The sequence below is a fragment of the Lynx canadensis genome, chromosome D4, assembly GCF_007474595.2.
Source record: "Lynx canadensis isolate LIC74 chromosome D4, mLynCan4.pri.v2, whole genome shotgun sequence".
In the NCBI taxonomy this organism is placed as follows: Eukaryota; Metazoa; Chordata; class Mammalia; order Carnivora; family Felidae; genus Lynx; species Lynx canadensis.
In genome coordinates this window covers 69,463,921-69,477,758 of record NC_044315.2, presented here as the reverse complement: position 1 = coordinate 69,477,758, position 13,838 = coordinate 69,463,921, and the positions used below count along the sequence as shown (strand labels likewise).

Here is a 13,838-nt window from a genome sequence, read left to right as displayed (position 1 = left end):
ATACCTTGTCTTTCTTTTTTTTTTTAATAACAAAAAATATTTTACAGAAGTTTCCAGACAAGCCATACAAAATGGTCACAAGTTTTTTTTTGAAGGGAGGATTCTACACTTGACAGCAAAGCCACAGTGTTATTAGTGAGGGCTGTGGTGTTTGTTTAATGTTACCATTTTGGTTCAAGCAGTCAAGCTTGTCCATCTCCCACGTCTAAATAAAGTTAGACTTGGCTAGAGAGCATATTCAAAAGAACTGGTTAGCTGCTTTTAACTAAATGCAATTAGATCACCATATAAAAGGGGGGAAAGGAGTCCATAAGATTAAAATAAAACTACCTATCCCCTCAAAAAAATATTAAAGAAAAACACCCGCACCCTTGCAGTTAGCTCTGACAACTACCTTCATTCACAGTGCTTTATACTTAATCCATAGTGGAGGAAATGAATAAAGGCAGAGAGGGGCCACAGCAATCCTGATGGTACCTCTAGCCTTTGCTTATGCTTTACAACAGTGAATCAGGACAAGACATAGATTTGCTATTGTGCATTAATCACCAAAGGACTGAAATGTCTGAGCTTTTATTCTGTATAAGACTGTATCCATTAAATGCAAACAGAAAAGGAATAAGTCTTGTCAGATTAGGAGAAGCGATGCACACTTCATGATCAGATCGATTTTAAATATTATTTATAGCATGTAGCCTAGTCCATGCTCTGTTTCTATGGCTTGGGCTTTGTTGGTCTTCCACTGCTCCGCTGCATCATTTGCTAATGGATCATCTGGATTGGGAGCACTTAACAAAGCCTGGATCCATAGCAGAACTGTGTGGATCTGCAGTGCTGAGGACCATTTATCCTTCAAGATATCTTAAACATATTCTTCCCAACTAGTCTACATTAGGATGATAAATTTTGGTCCTGAAATGTACTTTAGGGGCTGCTGCCAGGTATTCTTTTGGAAGGAATAGTTTAAATTTAAAAGTCCTTCCCTCAAAGGAGGAATCCTGGGGGCCAGCAGTGACCGCATGAAAATAATGGGCGTTGCTATCTTCTGGTTCTGTTTTAATGTCAGGAACTGGTTCTGCCAGCAAGCGCTGGGCTTTTTTTGATAAATTCTGCAGGGCAGCCCGGCCATCTAGTCAAATCCTGAGTTCTGCTTCTGGTCTTGATTCTGGTTTCCTATACCTTGTCTTTTAGCCACAATCTTTGATGCTATCTTTCTGACATTTCATATATGCTTTTTAATTTTCATGGTTGAAAACACAATTAACTAGCCAAATGTACCACTATGGCTAAAGACTTGACAGATTTAGCACCCCTAATAAGTGCCCTCATTTTTCTCAAAATATTGTTTGTAAATCCCATGGTTTTTAACAACAGTGTTAATATTTTCATTTTTTCCCATTGTCCATTTTTCAAAACCTTAAGGGTAAAGAAAACAATGCTTCTTAAAAATTTTAACTTTGGATTTTTAACATTTTTTCAAATGAAACCTTATGTACATGCCCAATAAGTAAAGCAGAGCAATGCAGCAATGCTGTAGTTGGAACAGTGGATGTATGTGTGTTGGGGGCATCCCGAAGGCAGTGCGGGGGCCCTGATGGGAGCAGAGAGATTGCTGCCAACTCAACATGTAAAGAAATCACTAAGTCACTGGAATAAACTATTCATGCAAGGCACAGACCCTTCTTTAGGACAGAGAAGGTGATGCTGCTGAAATCGTTGTTGGCTTACAGGTGGTGCCACCATGATGTTGTTGAACTGATATATAGTAGCCTGAAATTGGTTTTTGAAAGCTGGTTTATGATTGTCAGAGTGAAATATACAAATGTGGGGGTTGGCTTGATTGGTCCTTGCTGGATTCTTGAATCCCACACTGGACAGTCCTGGAGGGAGGCTTTTTGTGTTTTTCCCTATGAAAACATGCCTGTAATTTGAGGGTGCAGGAGGAAAACTACAGTTAGAGACACTTTACTCCATGCTCAATAACCTGGTTTTATTCCCTCACTGTCTAATTCCCCAAAGATCACAGATGATTTTTCTGGCCAAGTTTTTCTCATAAACCAAGACAGTGATGTATGAGACACTTGCTACATACATAAAAACAGACTGCAAAGCTCTTGAACACCCTGCTTCCCTGCTCCCCTGCTCCCTACTCCCTGGTCCTACTTGGCATGTTTGGCATCATGATGGGTCAAGAACAGCTCCAGCATCTCAGATGGGCATGAGTGACACTATGTCAATGACTATTTTATTACTGGAGAAGAAGTTCCCACTTTTCCAAACAAGATCTGGTTTCAGTGAGAGGGCAGAAGCTAAGATTCCTGTGCAAGTGAATGGTTAATCAAATTGTCCTATGAATGAAAGCAGATAAACAGATGATCAGACCTCATCCTTCTCCCCATTGAACTTCTTTGGCCCTGCAAAATGGCATTTAGTTCTCAAAGTATGTGGAAAAAAAAATGGGATGGGGCATGTCAGGTTTAGATTATTTACCATATGATTTTTGCCATACTGAATACTTTAAACGACTAACCTCACTGAATCCCCATAGTATTTCTGGGAGGTGGGATATATTTTTCCATTCAAATATGAGATGTCCTAGGCTCAGAGAAGTAGACCATTTGCTGAAAGTCACACAGCCGGTAACAAGGCATTGCTCTGAAATCCATTTGTTTACGTAACACTAGGAAAATACCCTCAGCATTTGAATGAGTAATTTCTACTTGGGATCCCTATATCCTCTTGTACACAATAGAATATAATACACATTATGACTTGTGTTATGCACCTGTCTGTCTTCCTCAGTTTATGTAGGTTCCTTGAGGCTGGGGACTGAGGCGAATACTTTTGGTTCTCTCATCAGCCACTCCTTTCCTCCTCTTTGCCAGTAGAACTTATCTCTTTGCCCAGAATATAGTCACATGACCACATTTAGCTGCAAGGAAGGCTGGGAAATGTAGTCTTTAAGTGGGTCATTTCTGCCCTTAATAAAAATTGAGTTCTATTGGTAAGAAAGGAGGGGAATTTGGATATGGGATAGGAAGATTTTCTGTATAGAGTTCTTTTTATAAACGAATATTTTAAAATACCTTTAGGAAGGGCACATTTTCTAGCCTACTTTCTACTCCTGTTTCTCTTTAACTTGACCTAATACACACATATGCTACTTGTAGGCATTGGATTTAGAACCTGCAGAAACCTCTGTGGAGGCAGCACTCTCCCTTATTCTCCTGACAATTCCTCTCTGAGGTCAGGAGTGGGGTTTACTCACTCTGTACCTGGAAGGGGATCCCAACCACTGGTCAAGATCTGGAAATGCAGCTCTAATCCCTGGAAAGTGGTCCCCTCAAATCTCTATTTGCCTCCTCCTTGCTTTTTAAAGCATTTCTCCTGTCTTACCAAGTTCTTCTCATATGTTCAAAACACAATTCAATGTGATTTTCACCTCATTTGCAGGAAAAGGGCCATTGAGAAGGGTGAAAGAAGAGGTGCTTGCTACAGCTATTGCATTTTCCTGGAAACTATAACTAATCTAATGTTGTAGTTCTTCAAGTGCATCAAACACCTATGGACATGGTCCTGCTGTCTTACTTGGCTGCTAGTGCTAGAGCAAATACAGTTGGGGGCTTACTGTTTTCTCCATTCCCTTCAGAAGGAACTGACTTCGGTTTTTTGTTTTGTTTTGTTTTTGTTTGTTTGTCTGTTTGTTTGTTTTTTAGGTGTTGTGGTTATTGGTACCTGTGATATGATTAGCCCATTTGGAGAAAAGATCCACAGACTCTGAGCCAGTGGTTAGAAAAACAAAGCGCGCATTGATTTATTTAAAAATTTCCAGAAGTTTCTTTGATTCTTGGGAAGACTTTGAAGGAATTGGTGAAATTTCAGGCAATTTCCAAAGACTTCTCTAGTTGTTTTCCACAGGAAATGTAAAAGCACACATTTAATTTTAGTTCATTTGGAAGTATTTCGGGAAAACACATAGAATGTAGAAATAGGGAGAAATGTATAAATAAATAACTTTTTTTTAATATCAGGAAATGAGTCATTTCATATTGTTTTACTAAAACCCAGTTAATACTAATCATGCTTACCATTAGTTATTTGAAGTTCAACTGACTTTTGGCATGCAGGATTGCCTGGTAAGCTGGCTCTGTAGGGCAGAGCTATGACATTGGACTTATTGTAGTTATTTTAATAACCAGCCCAGAGATAAGCACAACCAAGGGCACATATGTGTAGAATTGAACTGATACCAGTAGTAGGAAGTTTTATTAATGTACCTAATTGATCCATGTCTTAAAGCTTTGATGAGAACCTTATAAACTTTCGGCCATTCTGAGGGATAAATCAATTTCCAAGTTAATTAGCCTCACGTTTCATTTATTCAGTTCTAATTGTTTATGAACTTTGTGCATATGGTTTTGCTCTGAATGGGAGAATCAGTGCCCATAAATGAGTGAAAATATTTGACTTCTCTGTACTCTGTTTATGTGTCTGTATCATGTATATTATAGCAGGAACCAGGGTTAACAAATTATTTTAACACAAGAGAATTGTAATCAGGAACTTTCTACCTAAATAAGGATGTAAGCAGTTCTCCACAGTGACAGAAAAATAGAAATTTGAATTGATTGGCAAAATAGGTAATTTCCATTAGGTCAGTCTTATAGCCAGTGGGGAATCTTTTGACTGTCCAATTAAAAATATCAGCAATTAGGGGCATCTTGTAGAAGCTTGTCTTATGTATTTTTTATTAGTAGCTGTGAAATAATAGAAAAAATGTTAAATCAAACCTGTTTAATTTTCCGAATGATAAGTGCACTAGGAGTATCTTTGTTTCTAATATTTGGTCTTTGACCCTGATTCCTGACACAGAGCCCCTAAATCCCTTATAGTTTCCTGGGTAATAGCAGTATTTTTTGTTTTAAAGAGATGACTCTCAGTGGGCTCCTGGATGGGTTCTGGTTGCCAGAAAGACCAAGCCATGGTTAGATGCTTGGAATTTTCAGCTCTGCCCCCTATTTTCCAGAGAGGGGAAAGTGACTGAACATGAAGTTAATGATTAGTTATACTTATGTGATGAAGTCTCCATAAAAATTGCAGAAGTATGGGGTTTGGAGAACTTCCAGATTAGTGAACATATCTACATATCGAGGGTCCCACACCCAACTCCATGGGGACAGAAGTCCCCAAATCTGCCCCTAAGTATCTCTTCATCTGGCTGTTCATCTGTATTCTTTATTATATCTTTTATTATGTAGTAAGCTGGTGTTTCCCTGAGTCCTGTGAGCTGTTGTAGCAAATAATTGAACCTGAGGAATGGGTAGTAGGGACCTTCCATTTAGAGCCCATTGGTCAGAAGCACAGGTAACAAACTGGGCTTCCTATTGACATCTGAAGTGGTGGTGGTGGTGGTTGGGGGACAGTCTTGTGGGGCTGAGCCCTTAATCTGTGGGGTCTGACACTATCTCTCCAGGTAGATTGTGTCAGAATTGAGTTAAATTGTAGGACGCCCAACTGGTGTCAAAGAGCTGATTGGTGTGGGGCAAAAGCCATACACACCTGGCGGCAGACGTATTCTGAGTGTGGCTGTAGTGTGAGAGTACAGGAGACACACGCGAGGAGTGTAGGTGTTCTTTATCGTAGCCAGTGGAGATATAGCCAGATTTGCCACATACTAGAAAAGCTTCTTTGTTAAAGTATAACTACATATAGAAAAACATAAAAATCATGAGTGTATAGCTCAAAATTTTATAAATGGAATCTACTCATGTAATGAGTACTCAGATTAAGAAACAGAATGTGACCAGTGTCCTAGAAAATTCTTTCATGCTTTCTTGCAGGCTGCCACTTTTTTTTTTTTGTTTGTTTGTTTTTATTTCTTTTCTTTTTTTATTTTTAAGTTTATTTATTTTGAGAGGGGGAGGGTGCAGATAGGGAAAGAAAGAGAACCCCAAGCAGGCTTCACACTGTCAGCACGGAGCCCAACATGGGGCTTGAACTCATGAACTGTGAGATCATGCATGACCTGAGTCAAAATCAGTAGTCGGATGCTTAACTGACTGAGCCACCTAGGTGCCCTTGTTTTTTATTTTTTGGTAGACACACAAGCACACGTTTTTCTAAGGCACAGAAAGAAGGAAATTCCTTTTTGTTTCCATCTATTCTTACTACCATCTAAAAATAAATGAGATCTGACATTTCTGATGAGCCCCCAGAGGTACAGATGTAGCTGGTTAGTGGGCCACACTTGGAGTGGCAAGGATCTAGAGCTGCAAGGTCCAATAAGATGGCCATGAGCTGTGTGTGGCTATTGAGCACATGAAATGTGGCTAGTTCAAGTTGCAATTGCTGTAACAGAGAAAGAAGAATGAGAAACTGGAGGGGAGACTTTCCTGCTCCCATTCCCTGTGTGAAGTACCCTGAAGCAAAAGAACTAAAAGTAGCTACACCACACTGCATCACTCTGTGCTAACTTCATGAGGACATGTACCGCCTCTGTTTCAGTGCATGAGTGTGATTCCAGCACCTGGCCTGATGCCTGACATGTGAAAATTCTTCATAGATGTTTGTTGAATGAATGTATGAAAGAATGGAAGAACAAATCTATGAAAAAACAGTGGTGGTAACAGGGACCCCAAGATAGAGGAGAAATTCACAAGAAACTCTGTATACAACTGCTTGACCTTCTCTATGTAATTTGGTAGTTGAGCTCCATGGAATGAGACCCAGTCATCTTTGAACCCCTCATAATGCCTTGCCTATCTTAGGGGGAGCTCAAACTATAAAGAAAAATAAGTGAATTCTACGGAAGGCAGAGCCGTTCCTTGAATTATTCTCAAGATAATAATATTGATAATAGTCTGTTTAAAAATAGTTTTGTATTTCTCTTAAAATTATTTTAAAAGGTTTTTTTTTTTTTTTAATTTTCTAACTTAATTTTCACAACTTCCACTGAGGTAAGGATATTTTCACCACTGTATACACGAGGTGTGAGTATACATAGCTTAGGGAGATCACACGTCCTGCAGGGGGTCCCAGGACTCAGGAGTTTCAGGGCAGGGTCTTTGCTGCTCCACTAGGAATAGAAGAAATGGATGATCCTTCACTGACCAGAGTGTAAAGTGTTCTCAAAGACCTTGAGAATCCTTGGTTTCTGTGACTCACAAAAGGAGACATCTTCATTCTTTATTCAGAAACATTCCAAGTATGCAGATAATTCACAACAGGGCTGGGGGAGAATTGCTATCCATTTAATCATGTATTCATTCTTTCTTGATTACTCTTTGCCAGGCACTGTTATAAACAATAGGGATACAGCATGGAACAAGACAGATATTGTCCTTGATCTCTCTTGGTGCTTATATTCTAGAGAAGGAGACAGAAAATCAATAAGTAAACATAAACATAGACAAGTTAATTTGAGATAATCATAGTATCATGAAGACAATAAATAAGGCTAACATGAGAGTCAGAGGGTGGGGAGCATGGGATGGTCAGGGAAGGCTTCTCCGAGGAGGTGACTTATTTTGTAAAATAAACTTTCATTGAAGTATAACATACATGCAAAAATATGTACACGTCAACGTGGACACCTTGATGAAATTGTGCACAGTGAACACAACCTGTTAACTAACACTCAGGCCAAGAAATAGAACATTGCCAATATCCTAGGAGTACCTTCATTCCTTCATGTGGTGACTTTTGAGTTGAGACCTGCGTGCTAAATAGGCGGCTGTGCAAAGATATAGGTTCAGAGTGTTCTCATAAAAGAGGAGAACAATTGAGAAGGCAAGAAGGACTTGGCATGTTTGAGCAGCAGAAAGAAGGCCAGTTTGTCCCAGTTTGTTGATTTAGCACAACAATATTTGAGCTATCTGTTTGTAATATGACTCTCCGCTTGGGATGGGAAAGGAAGCCACACTTTGATTATAACTGCTGTCCAAGCCCCATCTATCAGTAAGTTGGGCTCTTAGGATCCCAAAGTAACTTGGAGCAGAGAGTCTTAGCAGGAAAATCTTTGGATATTTTACTGATTACATAGTGTTCACCACATCCAAGGAGGGCACTTATCCTAGTCCAAGCCCAACTCAGATATAGGGACTTTCACAAATATTTTATAACCTCACACACTACAATAATTCTCCTAGGTTTTTTTTTCAATTCCATCAACCTCCCTCCTTTCACCATGGCAACCCATTAAACAAGAGCTCCTCCTGTTATCTTGTCCAGGGCCCTGGTCTTGACATTTTATATTCCAGGATTTCATCATGACGATGTGCTTGAAAAATCCCAAGTTACCTAAACATTTGAATATAGGATGGGTTGATTTCTGAGAAGGGATGTAGGGAAATAACAGAGATAGTAGAGGTTACTTACATAACCGGAAACAGTAGGAACACTGGGGAAGTTGTTACACAAACATCTGCCCTTCAGAGCTGTTATGTACAGAGGTGATACGTCAGATTGTTTTCTTCCCACCCTCATGAAGTTTTCTGCTTTAACATTAGACTGTCCCACAAGTATTAATATTTTCTTGTATGAACAACACTCATTCAGAACTTGACAAATGAGCACTTACTTTGGTGAGGTCATCATGCCTTCACACTGGTTTGCAAATTAACCTAATTTGGCACCCCCACTACCTGTGCAGAGGCTCCATCTGGGCCTTGCCACCCTTTAGGGTATGTTTCTGATGAGTTCACAGTATATGCACTGCTTTCAGTGTTCATGCTGTGCTACTACGGCGGACTCTGCAGGGTGTGAGCATTCCTGAGGTGGACACCTCTGCTATAAGGGAGGCACTGCCAGGGACACCGTTCTGTGCCAGTGTGTAGATGGCTGTGGCTTTTCCTGCAGTTCTTCCCTGGCTGCTGCCCCCAGCCCTCAGTTGCCAGCAGTGTATGGAGGAGGACTGGCTTCTTTACTTCTGTTCCGCTCTGTTAGAGGGTCCCCAAGCAGAGGTGCCTGAGCTCCAAGGTGCTTGTTTATTTACAGCCTTTTGCTTGACAGAAGAGTCTGACACGATCCCACTGGGCTGAGTCAAGAGACAAATTAGAAGGACAGATACCTGGCTGAGGTCAGAATTTTCCCATCCTTAGGAGTTTCCTACAACTTAACAGGATTTTTCTTCCCTTAGGATATGTTCATGGGGTACCTGGGGTGCCAGTCAGTTGAGTGTCTGACGTTTGATCTCAGCTCAGATCTTGATCTCAGGGTTGTGAGTTCAATCCCTGTGTTGGGCTCCATGATGGGCGTGAAGCCTACTTAAAATATGTTCCTTCTGAGGAAGCTCCTTAGCCTATCTCCATGCAGATAGCTGTCAGCCACTTCCCATTTGCCAGCTGTGTCCAGACATCCTGACTCTCCAGACTGGATACAGCAGTAGGTCTTTCTCAGGGTGGCTCTGTAGCTTACTGATGGTTCACCATACATGCCCAGGAAGGCCTGAATCTTTCAGCCTTGAGCTGGGAGCCCCTAATCCTTGTAAAGAATGTTCAATGCTTTTTTCTTCTTTTTTTTTCAATCAACAAAACCCTGATCCTTGTTTTGACAAGTTGTGTCCCAACAAGAAAAGATCGTTCTTGCAGTCAAACCACCTTAACATGTAAATTTCATGGGAAGTTGGATCATTTCTTTAGCTCAATCTTTGTGAGGAGAATGAGGAAAGGCAGTGGGCTCCTGACTTATCTCTCAGACCAGAATCTCACCCCTGTAATTTATCTGCTTGCATGGGGCCATTTGAGTAATCTTTCTAAAGTACTGAGTCATACCTCTGTTTTTTTTTTTTTAAACGTTTATTTTTTGAGACAGAGAGAGACAGAGCATGAGTGGGGGAGGGGCAGAGAGAGAGGGAGACACAGAATCGGAAGCAGGCTCCAGGCTCCGAGCCATCAGCCCAGAGCCCGACACGGGGCTCAAACTCACAGACCACGAGATCGTGACCTGAGTTGAAGTCGGACGCTTAACCAACTGAGCCACCCAGGCGCCCCCGTACCTCTGTTTTTAAAACTTGTGCTGCTTGCCCATCACTTAAAGGCCAATTCCCTTTCTGATCTTTCTTGATCCGGTGGCTACCTCACTTTTCTTGCCTCTACTTTCCCTACTTCCCTCTGTGTGCCATACTTCCTGTCACATCAGTCTACTCCAAGCCTGTACCTTTCCTCATGCTGTTCCCTTTGTCTGGTATACTGCCCTCTACTCTGCGTTTACTACCTGGGAAACTACTCAGCCTTTAGACCCAGCTCACATGTCCTCCTCTAAGCAGCCCTTCCCTCCTGATATCTTCGTTTTTATTTATTTTTGGGACAGAGAGAGAGACAGAGCATGAACGGGGGAGGGGCAGAGAGAGAGGGAGACACAGAATCGGAAACAGGCTCCAGGCTCTGAGCCATCAGCCCAGAGCCTGACGCGGGGCTCGAACTCACGGACCGCGAGATCGTGACCTGGCTGAAGTCGGACGCTTAACCGACTGCGACACCCAGGCGCCCCCCTCCTGATATCTTAAGTTGTCTCCTTACTTCAGGGAAGGCCTCCCCAGCAGGATGAGCCAGAAGGACTGACTCACAGTGTTGAAGCAGAGTTCAAGTCCTACTTAGTGGTTGGTTGTTCCTGGTGTGCCTCTCTATGGGGCATAGATTTTCTCCCTGATTGTGTTTATGAAATGCACTTTCTCTCCTTATTTGGCTTCTGGGGACAGTGTGCCATCCATTAGTGTGTAAGGGAGTTGCCTCTTCGTGCGAGATCATCAGCTCCTTTAATCCTGCTTTGTAACTAACTGGATTATGTCTGACTTTACCATGTGCCTGGAGGCTTCCTATGGGTCTCATTTCAAAATAACAGAGAAATGTCATACTAACCACCCCTCCCAGCCCCCCTCAGCAACATATTTGTTTTTTAAAACAGTTTAAGAGAATAATATTCAGGGAAGAAACAGGAGCAAGAGGGGGAAATAACCCAAAACAGCCTCGCAAATTCATAAGACAGCTAATGCACTAAGTATATCCAAGGACTCTCAGCTCCTCTAGGAGGTCTACAGGAGAATAAAAAAGGGGTTAGTTAGTGCCTGAACTGACTGGGCAGATGAAACTATTGGGTTGCCAGTGGGGAGGATCTGTTGTCAACAGGACCTTTTAATCAAAACCCAAATCACTGCCAATTAACTAGGTGTTAAAGCAACAAGAGGCAGATACTGAGGGGGGGTGGGCAGTAGGGCCGGGATCGGGGTGGTATAGGTGAAGGGTGGGAGGATTGAGTGGAAACTCCGAGCTGAGGCCATTAGAATGAGCCAGATTCTCTGGTCTGTGCTATTCATATCACTCCTCTGTTCGAAAACCTGCAATGCTACCTTTTTATAGCCACTTCCCTCCTAACCGTCCCTACCCCCTGGCAACCAACCACTATCCATCTCTATCATTTTTTCATTTCAAGAATGTTGTGTAAATGGAACCGTATCATCTGTAAACATTTTGAGGTAGGCTTTTTCACTGAGCATAATTTTCTGTGTATCAATAGTTTATCCCTTTTTACTGCTGAGTAGTGTCCAATGGCATACATGCACCGCTGTTCATTTAACCATTCCACAAAAGGACAGTACAGGGGATTCTTGTGGTGGGAGTTAGTTTGTATCTTGACTGTGGTGGTAGCCACATGAATATACACGTGTGATAAAATTGCACAGAGCTAAACATGTACACATGAGTGCGTGCATGTGCTGGAATTTGGATAGGTGGGTGGATCATGTCAATGCTAACTTCTTAATTGTGACTCTGTGCTATAGGTTGAGAGTTGTCAACATTGGGGGAAACTGGATGAAGGACATATTGGATTTATATATATTGTTTCTTACAACTACATATGAAAATATAGTTATCTCAAAAAAAAAAAAAAACAACACAAAACAATTGGTGGCACTGTCTGTGGAACAAAGGATAAACCCTTTGGTCTGTCATTCAAGGCCCTTCCATGCTCTGGCTCCATGCTCCCCTGCCGTCAGTCTTCTCTCACCACTTCAGCAAGGCTGACCTGTTCAACATTTCCCATACCAGTCACTTTTCTTTAAAGTAAAATTTTGTTTCTTTTTAAAAATGTTTATTTATTTGACAGACAGAATATATGTGAGTGGGGGAGGGGCAGAGAGAGCAGGAGAAAGAATCCCAGGCAGGATCCAGCTTGGAGCCCGATGTGGGACTGGATCTCAGGAAATGTGAGATCATGACCTGAATGTAAATCAAGAGTCAGACACTTAACCGACTGAGCCACCCAGGAACCCAAAACATTTCTTTTTAATTGAAGTGTAACATTCAATTGGAAAAGGGGTCAAATCACAAAGGTACAGCTTAATGAATTTTTAAATGTTTTTTTTTTAATTTTTTTTTAACGTTTATTTATTTTTGAGACAGGCAGAGCATGAACGGGGGAGGGTCAGAGAGAGAGGGAGACACAGAATCTGAAACAGGCTCCAGGCTCTGAGCTGTCAGCACAGAGCCCGACGTGGGGCTCGAACTCACGGACCACGAGATCATGACCTGAGTCAAAGTTGGACACTCAACTGACTGAGCCACCCAGGCACCCCTACAGCTTAATGAAGTTTTATAACATGAAGCCACTCATATAACCAGAACTAGATCAAGCAGTAAAACATCAGCAGGATTCCAGAAGCCTCCCTCCTCCTCCTCCTGTTCATTTAGTACCCTCCAAAGGATAATTGCTATCTGATTTCTATCCCATTGTTTTTTCCTGTTTTTAAACTTCAAATAAATGAATTCATAGATTCATCTTAACTAGCTTCTTTTGTTCAACATTTTGATTAGATTTATTCATGTTGCAGGTAGCCGTGTATTGCTGTACTAATGTGTGAAAAAACTGTAATTATACCATTTATACATGGTACTATTGATGATTATTGGGTTATTTATGGTTTCGTTTATTTCAAATAGGTCTGCCATGAATGCTCTTTTATATGCCTTTTGGCTCACATCTGTACTCATTTCACTTAGATTACTACCTAGAAGTGGAGTTGCTGAGTCATAGGCTATACACATGTGTAGCTTTCGTTGGTACAGCCAAATCTGTTTTCAAAGTGGTTGCACCAGTTTACATCCTTCCCAGCAGCCTAGGGGAGTTCCTGTTGTTCTGCCTCCTTGCCAGTTTTTGGCATCAGTTTAATTAATTGCAGTCATTCTGGTGGGGTGTGTAGTGGCAGCTCATCATTGAGGACTGGTTGCAAGAGAGTTTTCTGCTCTTTCCCCCAGCAGGAGAGTGCTGTTGCTTGTTACTCAGTGCAAGGGTTACCACTGGGATAGAGAGGTTTCCCACTTCTTCCCCAGAGGCAGATGGCTGTGTTCCTATCCCTTCTGCAGACAGAGGATCTTAGCCCGTCTACTCCTTCTCTAGTGGTTTTGGCTTCAAACAAAGCCTAGAAGGTTTTGACTTCTTATGAGAGAAAGTTCTGGAACATGGGCAGTGTTTCATGCCTGCAGGCCAGTGAGGACTCTCTCTCAGATGTCCTGTCTGCCTCAGTCTTTTTTCTGAGTACCTGGTAGAGATTGCGGAAAAGAGCTTGGGAACATGAATTTCTCTTGTGTCTGAGGTTCCCGTGGATTCTTAACTTCGTGCCAACACACACTTTGCTCTTAAGAATTTTTTGTAATGCTAGCTCTTTTCTTCTTACCCTCTTGCTCCAAAGAGGCTCTGGCAAAGGTGGAATAGTTCTTGTGTACTGTGTCTGTGTGGCAGGGCTTGTCATTCTTAGGAATTCAGATCTCCTGATTGCCTTGTCATGGGCTCAAGGGGAGTTATGATTTTATAGATTGTTTGGTTTTCTCTCATTGTTGGGATAG

The 13,838-nt window shown here is 41.7% G+C and overlaps 1 pseudogene; it reads right to left on the bottom strand.

Moving 5' to 3' along the window:
- Window positions 1-671: 671 nt before the first annotated feature.
- Window positions 672-1,129, bottom strand: LOC115499999 (annotated as a pseudogene).
- Window positions 1,130-13,838: the final 12,709 nt, after the last annotated feature.